The 9,598-nt window shown below is 34.7% G+C and overlaps 1 pseudogene; it reads left to right on the top strand.

The window, feature by feature from the left end:
* Positions 1–4,976: 4,976 nt before the first annotated feature.
* On the top strand, positions 4,977–7,103 carry LOC101670069 (annotated as a pseudogene).
* Positions 7,104–9,598: the final 2,495 nt, after the last annotated feature.

Genomic DNA, 9,598 nt, shown 5'->3' with positions numbered 1-9,598 from the left:
TTCTTATAGATACTATGAGCTTCACACTGGTTTGGGGTGTGAGATAAAAAGATCACTTAGTCTTTTAAGGGCCTTCAAAAAATAAGGTCAATTTCCTAATACATGGAACGGTTTATTATCATGGTTCTCTCCAGAGAGGTGCACAATTATCCTGTACTATTGGTTGTTTCGTTGCTTATTATCAGAAAATAAAGAAGGAAGCATTCAGATGTGATAAGTATGCTATTTCTACAGGTTTGGCACCTCTTTTTGCATCTACCACTCCTCCTGCTTGTCTGTTTTAGGGATGTCATTTTGGCTTCTGAAAACATAACTAATGATATCTCTACATGCAATTTTCAGCCTCTAAACTGGCTAATGTTCAAACACTTTGTCAAATCTCTTAGTAATATTTGGATTAAAGTCATGAAAATGAAAAAGAAGGCAATGGTAAGAGAAATTTGCCGGCTGTAAAATCAGAACTAGCAAATGCTAATCAGCTATATAAGTTAATTGGATTTTGAAAAGAACTAAAATGAGAATGTCAAAAGTAGATTAAGTTCAGACTTAATCAGGCTAATATTAATTCTGATCAATTTACCTAATAATTTACCCCCTTTCTTCCTTGAAAAATGGCATCCCTACTTATATCTGGAGGATCTACAGAATGGTAGCATATGGTACAGGCATCTGTAAGTTGCAGCAGTAATTGGAGCTGCCATTCTGTGTTTTGGGCAGGACCACTATTTCTGGAGCCATGACATAATGGTAAACATAGTGTAGAGGCTAAACTTGAACACACAAGAGCCCGAAGCACAGGACCAACTCTCTGAATAACTGAAAACTAAGAATGTTTGAATATGATGTCCTTTCTACATCTTTTATCAGGCTTCCCAATCCTTATTCTCACAGTGACTTCCAGGAGCCATTCAGCTCTGCAGACCCATCTCTCAGCCTAAGTCCATGGACTTCCAACTCTAGACACAGTTTCTTTGGACCTTCTCCCACCCTAACATCAAATTTTTTTCTCATGCATTCTATGATCTTGAAATTTTAGCATGTGCTAAGTAACTAGATAACTGAGAAGCTTCAATGTTTTTTAGATAATGAGGCTCCTTTCGATTAAACTCTTGCATTATTTTTATTATTATTTTTACTCTGAACATTAAATCAAAGAATATCAAGAAAGGGTTGTATGGTTCAAAGAAGCTGCCACATTTACTCACCATGAACACTACGACTGAGTAATCATCTATTTATATTGACCAACTACAGTTTGTACATAAAGTTATAGCATTTCTCTTGATTGGAAACTAAGTCTGCTTAATTATGTTCATTTAATTTTACACAGAAATATATGCTGCATAAAAATTATTAAAATGTAAACATTTTGTTACTTAAGAAAACAATGAAATAGAAAATGTACTTGTATATCATATTCAGCCCTAAATGGAACTACATATTTAGAGATCACTATTTATCCATGGGAGAGGATCTGATTAGGAGATAGAGACTGAAGCCTTAGAGTGATATTTAAAAAAAAAAAAAAAAAAAAAAAGGTTTTATTTTTCTGTCTTCATAGTTGAGCAAAGTCTTCATACCTGAGTCTGACAATAATACACATGCAGAGTAATACTCTGCATAATTCCTAATTAATCATTCCAAGGTTTCTTCCTGACAAAGATTGCTTATCTGTCTGTTAAATTTGGAAAGGTTCTAGTGAATAATGTCATCTGAAAATCTGAATTCAAGTGGATATTGAAATCTGTTGAGATTTCTGGTATCCCATAATTTCTGGGTTTGTCATAATGAAAGCTCAAATTAGAAAAAGACCCATGAAATAATCTCATAAAAGTTGTATGTGGCTGCTTCTCCCATGGGATATTAACCCCAGGCCCACATTAGTATGATTCTTTTTGATTTACATTAGGAGATGGCTTGCCTTTGGACTGAGTGGTAGGTAGAGAGGAATCCTACATTGAAAAATGCTATAATTATTTACTGTTTTAAATTTTTCTTAATTTTAGCCTACTTCAGAGTTATTCAATCAATAGTCAATATATTATGCTCTGAGTTAGTGCCAGTGTGTGAAAGAAATAATCTAAAACTAGTAATATGCAGTGTAGAATAGTCAATAATTTAGAGTTAAGTGGCTTACTTCTCACTGTAAATGTTAGAGGAAATCAGAGAGGGGAAATACTAAAAGCTAGAAAGGATTCAGGAGGTAGGGTTGTAATTGGCCACAGTTTAGGTGTTCTGAAAGGGAAAAAAAGATACTTCAGCTAGGAGAGCTGTTTCTCAACAGAATAAAATGGGATTTGATTACAACCAGAGAATTTACCAAAATCTGAGGTTGCAAAGCTCCATTATGTTTTGAGGTCTCTGATCAAAGGTATTATTTCCTAGTGGTCAAGAGCATAGGTCAAATTTACATGCAAGTTATAGCTCTACCAATTTATAGTTATGTGAGCTGGGGATTTACTTTATTTTCTGGTCCCAAAGCACCCAAACTGAAAATTGAAGAAAATAATAATATTTATTACATGGAAAGCTAAAAATAAATAGAGTATCCAACAAAAACAAAACAACAAATATAAAAGGAAACAAAAGACTTGCATTTTGCCTGTTTTGTAGTGGACCTGTTATTCTACTACTTTTGTTCTAGAAGTTTACTGATGATCTTAATTATAGGTGGAGAAGATATGTATCTGTATTGTATCTATTCTGACATCACAAATTCCACCATTAAAAATGTATCCCCATGGATTATGCCTGCATTACTCTTTATAATGCTTACAATGGCAAATACACATACTGGAATATACGATTCCCATCCTTACATGTTTTATCGATTCATTTGTTGATCAAATATTTTCAGTTCCAACCATTTTTCATTCTACCTTTTACTTGGTTCATTAGTTGAACCACAACCATGGCACTGTCAGGGGACATGTTTAGTAGCTTTACACGAGAAGTATAATTTCATCTATATTTTAGCTATATATAATACATTTGTGTGTTTTTTGAAAACCAAAAAATTCCCCAGTGTAAATGTTACTTAGCAATATGCTTTTCAGTGATCTCCTGAACAGAGTCCTGACTTGTACCCACAGTTTTTCGTAATTTTTTTAGGAAACTCATCAGTTGCTCAGGTCAATAATAAAATATTATTATTTTCTTCAGTTTTCAGTTTGGGTGCTTTGGGACCAGAAAATAAAGTAAATCCCCAGCTCACACAACTATAAATTGGTAGAGCTATAACTTGCATGTAAATTTGACCTGTGCTCTTGACCACTAGGAAATAACACCTGGGATCATCCTTCAGTATTCTGCTTTTTTTTATATCTTATATCTGATATTCAAAAAAATATATGAAAATCTAGTTGATTGTGTTTTCAATATAGTTTCATATCTGTTCATTTCCCTCTACCTCTACTGCAACCACTGTGGTCCTAGCCATTATAATCTCTCATCTGGATTATTACAATAGCCTCATATCATATTGCCTTGTTCCCATCCTTGACTTCCTATAGTCTTTTACAACAGCTACAAAAAGGATTTATTTAAACACAAGATTGCATAGATGTTCTTTTTAAACTTTGCTAATGGGCCCTCTTTTTATTCAATAAAAACAGAAGTACCTTAAGGCCCTACTTGTTCTTATCCTCCATTACTACTTTGATTTCTCCTGTGGATTATTCACTCTGTTCCCTCAACAGGGTTCCATACTGTCCTTCAAACATGGTAATCACGTTCATACCCAACAGAAAGTCCTCAAGCATTTTCCTTCATCTGGGCTGCTCTTTCCAATTCCATCTCATATCTTCAACCTTCTTCAAGCTAAATTCTTAGTCTTTAAATGAAGTCTACCTTTATCACCCCTTGCCACTTTATTCTGCAGACTGTGTCCATGTCTCTTATGTAATTAAGCATCACTGATACAAACCCAGCTGTACTTTTTCTCATTAAATGTATTTTATAGAAATATGTAAATACATATACATGTAACATATATGTATAAATATGTGTGCATATACACACATAATTTTATTATCTTTCCCCTCCCATACATTAAAGAAAACATTTGGAATAGTTCCTGGCACATAATTAGTGTTCAAAAATATTTTGTGAGTGAGTGAAAGAATGAATTGCAATTATGATTATATGGTGATTGTTGCCAAGTATAAAATGCTCTGGGATTATCAGTAGGAAAACCTTGCTAAGTCTGTCATGACAGGAGAGGCATACTAACGAAAATAGTATTTGAGTGGAAGTCTGAAAGAGGAGTAGGAAATTAGCTACACATGGGAGCCTTGTATATAAAAACAATGAGAACGAGAAAAGCATGTTTCGTGATCCTAAGGCAGGAAGAAGCACAACCTGTTTGAGGAATTTAAGGGAAGGCAAAATTGTGGGTGCTAATAGAGCACAGAGTAGCTGCTGATGTCACTGAAAATTTAGCTGAGTAGTTCCCAAAGGATTCTCCTATTCTGAGCAGGTGCTTTTATTTAGCATTCTCCATTAAAAGAAACTAAGAATCAGCCAACCATGGTGTTGTGGGAACTTTCAGTTAGTGTTTTGTTACTTAAACAACTCAGTGCAAATATCCTGGTCTCTGAAACTGGGTTGCCTATAGGGGGGCAGGTGGAGCATGAATAGTTACTCTGAGACTATTCAGTGATTTCTATAAAACACAAGAATGGTCTGGACAAATATAGGATTTCTGGGAACAGAAAGATTATAGATACTTGGAAGTAGAAACTGTAAGGTTCTTAGACTGATTAGATGGTACCAGTTGGTCTTACTTAGGGAATGTTGAGTGTTAGAGATTCCACTTCCATAGTTTTTCCCTCATCTTCGCTGGGAGGTTCATCTGTTGTTCTGTCCTCCTAGGAATTTATGAGACATTATATAAAGTAGAATTTAAGAATGTAGGCTTTGGGTGGTCCCATCCGTGAGGGGTTTATAGGTGAGCCCTGGGTCTCCCGCCCAAGGAGATGGATGAGGATGGGCTTCTTCTCATGAGGTTAGGCAGAGACCTGACCAAAGTGTCAACTGTTCAACAGAAAAGACCAGTAGCATTTCTAACCCAATTTGTGGTGCACACTGTACAGTTCCTCAACCACTTTTCTGTGTTTTTTAATGAGAACCTGGCAGGACTTTCTGTTCATATCTAACAAATTGAAACAACCCTCAGTATTTGAGTTGCAAAATTGTCATCTATTCCAGACCTATGATGTCACATTTGAAGTATCTCCTGTAAGTGACACTCATATCACAAATGAATCAATCACATTCTGAAACCACCTCAGAACAATCACAGCAGAACACTATATAAGACTCTGGACCACAGGAAAGTGAAGTAACATCAGAAAATAGCTTTAGTGTAGCCAGGGACCCAAGATATGCCAGATATCTCAAAATGGCTCACGTGGGTATTCCAGTGATGGCAATAAAATTACAAAAAATGATATTGGAAGGACCCACACCTTCTTGAGGATGATACAGATGATACAGTGCTTTATAGCAAAGGTGAAAAAAATACAAGAGAAAGTTTAGGGCACCTGGGTGGCTCAGTGGGTTAAGCCGCTGCCTTCGGCTCAGGTCATGATCTCAGGGTCCTGGGATCGAGTCCCGCATTGGGCTCTCTGCTCAGCAGGGAGCCTGCTTCTTCCTCTCTCTCTCTCTGCCTGCCTCTCTACCTGCTTGTGATCTCTGTCTGTCAAATAAATAAATAAAATCTTTAAAAAAAAAAAAAAGAGAAAGTTTAGATAGTGAATCTTATTTTAGTGACTAAATTTAGTTTTGGTAACAGTTACATGTACATGTGTAGGTCTTTGTTCACATTTTATAAGAAAGCCTGAACTTGAACTCTTAGAGAAATATCAAATGGCTATATATTCACCACCAAGTTCCTTTATGTTAAAAAAAAGACAAAGCATTATAACCAAAAAAGGAAAAAAATAAAGAAAGAAAGAAAGAATGCAGGCTTCATGAAAGACAGATACTAATACTGAATTTGCAACTCACAGATGATCTTGATGAAGTTATTTCTCATATCTAAGCCTCCATTTCTTGGTGAAATGAAGAAACTCCCTCATGAGATTGTTGTTATTATTAACTTAGATGATGTATATGAATTATGTAACTTCATGCTACTGTTACTAAGAATTTACATAGCTTCCTCAGCTTAAAAGTCATGCATTTCCAGGAGACATGAAGGCCATCTTATTTATTTAAGCAAAGCGAGATTTCTAAACATTACCATGCTGTAAGAGGCTCTTAAATTTGTGGGGAGTCAAACTAAATATAAATGAGGACTAGTGATCCTGAGTAGAGTTATGCAGGAAGTTTCAAATTAATCAACACTGCTGTCCATTCTCTTCTTAATTCACTATTCTTTCTGACTTCAGGGTGCTTTCCATCAGTGAACAGTAACTTCATTTATGGCCATTTCCTATATATGGACCATCAAGTGTGTTGAATATAGATCTGTCTTAGAATATTCATGTCAAGTTATTAATAGCTAGCCATGTTCACTTGCAATTTGTTGGGGAGATGACTTAAATAAATATATTTTAAGTCTTTTATTATTAAGAATTAATTAGTTAAGTGTAAATAATAAAATTAATGAAAATAAAATAATATAATCAAACATTAATTATTTTAAGTAAGTATTTTCTTTTCTCTTTTATTGGCTACTTTGGAGAATGATATTTTTCTAGTATTTTGCAAGTTTAAGATAGAGGTAGCAAGTACTTTCCTATTCCTAAGGAAGGATCTGTTATGTTAGTTGCTTCCTCATTTTAACATAAATTCAGATATGAGTATTGGAAAGGATTACAAAAGGTCCAGTCCCTTGCTTTTAGAAACATAGGATAGGTTTTTCTTCATTCTTGATTTTAAATAACTTGAGTTTCAACAATATTAAGTAACCTGCACATAGTAAGACAGGTAGTAAGAGACTGGGTGACTTGTATTGTATCTTCTGTCTTCTGTTTATAGTATCACATGGAGCTCCATACCTGATACTGAGGCTGAACAAACCAGAAATGAGCCCCACTGTAGCATTAGGAAAATGTGTTGGTGGCACCCATAACCAATCTAATAATGAAAGTTATTAAGCAGAGGGACTTGCCCATCGATGTGAATCTCTTTGAATAAAAAGCCTTACATGGATTTCTCACAGGCACCAATGCAATCTCAAAAGCCATTTGGCATTTTTTTTCCTCTTTAATGTCTGATTATAAAACTTTGAAATATAAAGCTTCAGCATGAAACCCTGACATAGCCTTAACTACTGTAAAACTAGCAGGCAAAGCTATAATAATTTCAGCTTTATAATATAATCTAAAATTGAATTACTCTCATTTCATGGCAAAGTCAATATTGCTAATGGATTAAAAACATGGCTGACAAAAGTATTGTTGAATTCATTTTTGGAGAATCACATAAAAAATGATTTTTCTTGTGGTCTGTGGCAATTGAAAGTTGGCATTAATCTGAAAAGAAACCTCATGCACTTTTGTAAGTAAATGCTTGAAGGTCAAAATAAATGAGACTAAAAGTAAGTCTGATTAAGTGGTTGAGAATGTTTTCTGGCATACCCCCATTCTACTATGAAAATACCACTGGGAGACTGGGACCCAACTGTGAAAGACCTCACCTACAAAGGAGATAGTCAACAGCAAGAGGCTATCCATGAAGTTGAAATTCTGCCATTTCTGTAAGCATATTCTAGGAGTCTGTCAGTAGGACAATGAATTGAGACTCCTAGGAAAGTGATTAGTCTACACCACTTTGTAGCTTTGTAAATTTGGGCAAATCTTCTCTCTGGGTTTTCTGTATCTACCACATAAGGGGACAGTCTGCAGGAATGTGACTGTTTTATGCCTCTGTGATTCTATAATATCCAGTAAAGGTACTATATTCTCCTCATTTAAAATGTTCTGAATTTGCAGATGTTAACAGATTATTGAGGCCTACTTTAATGCTGGATGTGGGCTTTTTGTCCCCAAAACAAAAGTTCTCCATTCTTTCCTATCAAAAAGCATAAACATTTAAAGACTAAAATTGAATTTCTTTTTTTTTTTTTTAAGATTTTATTTATTTGAGAGAGAGAGAGTCAGAGAGAAAGCATGAGCAGAGGAGGGGAGGAGCAAAGGCAGAGGGAGAAGCAGATTCCTCACTAAACTGAGATCCTGATCCAGGGCTCGATCCCAGGACCCTGGGATCATGACCTGAGCTGAAGGCAGAGGCTTAACTGACCGAGCCACCCATGTGCCCCTAGAATTGAATTTCTAATTAGAGATTCCTAACATCTGCAGTTAACTAAGGACTAGTGTTGCAGTTTTCTTTAGACAACCAGTTCTGGTTATATTGTACCACAATATATCTTTTGAAATCATGATTCAAACCTTCTATTCAATATATCTAATTTTTGATAATTTCATGTTGATCAAAAAAAATTCTCAGGCTTTCAGTCATCCATAGCATCTATAGTTAGTGGTAAAAGCCTTGCATTAGGGCTAAGAATCTTCAATTCAGTTTCTAGTTCTGTTTTCTTTGCCTCATTTCATCTCTCTATATAAAATGTTTTCTATATCTCAAAACTTGTATTAAATGTCACCTGTCAGAGTGTGATAATTTTGCCAATAATGTATAACTTGAGTATAATCATGATGCAGCATACTGCTCACATACACACATATATGGTCATGAACATACACAAGCCTATACTCTTAAAAAAATGACTAAAGATAAGAGAAATGCTGAGAACTGGCCCAAATTAAAAGAGATGATTTAAAAAAAAAGTGAAAACTAAATGAAATGTCTGGTTCTTGATTGGTTTCTGTACAGAAAAAAATCCTATTAAAGACAAAACTGGAATAATATTTGAAAGATGAAAATGGACTATGTATTAGATAGTAGTATTATATTAATGCTAAATTTTCTAACTGTAATGCTTGTGCTATATTCATGTAGAAATATGTCCTGTTTTTAGTATATACTTGCTTAGGTACGTAGGATCAAGTGGTTCAATGAGTGCAGCTTACTCTCAAAAGTTCAGTAAAATAATAAGAATTATAAAAAGAACAAAAATATGCCAGAATATTAACAATTGGTGAACTTAGGTGAAGTTTTTTCAGAAGATCATATTTTTTTTTCAAAACAAATTTGTAGATATGAGACTTTTTTTTCCAAAATAAAATATTTAAAAAATGCACCTGTTTAACCACTTTTTAAATCTCTTTCATTAGAATATGAGTGTTTTTTTTGTTTGTTTGGTTTTTTTTTTTTTTTTTTTAAACCATGGCCTTTTTGAGTCCGTGGAGATAAAGGAACCCTCTTGCACTGTTGGTGGGAATGCAAACTAGTATAGCCAATGTGGGAAACAGAATGAAGCCTCCTCCAAAAGTTAAAACTAGAACTACCATACAATCCAGCAATCACACTGCAGAGTATTTCCCCCAAAATACAGAAACACTAATTCAAAGGGATACATGCATCCCCTATGTTTATTGCAGCATTATTTACAATAGCCAAGATAGGGAAACAGCCCAAGTATTTGTTGACTGATGAATGGATAAAGAAGATATGGTGTGTATGCACACACACA

Source organism: Mustela putorius, unplaced genomic scaffold (genome assembly GCF_011764305.1).
Source record: "Mustela putorius furo isolate JIRA1106 unplaced genomic scaffold, ASM1176430v1.1 tig00000281_pilon_pilon_pilon, whole genome shotgun sequence".
Lineage (NCBI taxonomy): Eukaryota > Metazoa > Chordata > Mammalia > Carnivora > Mustelidae > Mustela > Mustela putorius.
Note: the sequence above shows the minus strand (reverse complement) of the source record. Positions and strands in the feature narration are given on the sequence as shown.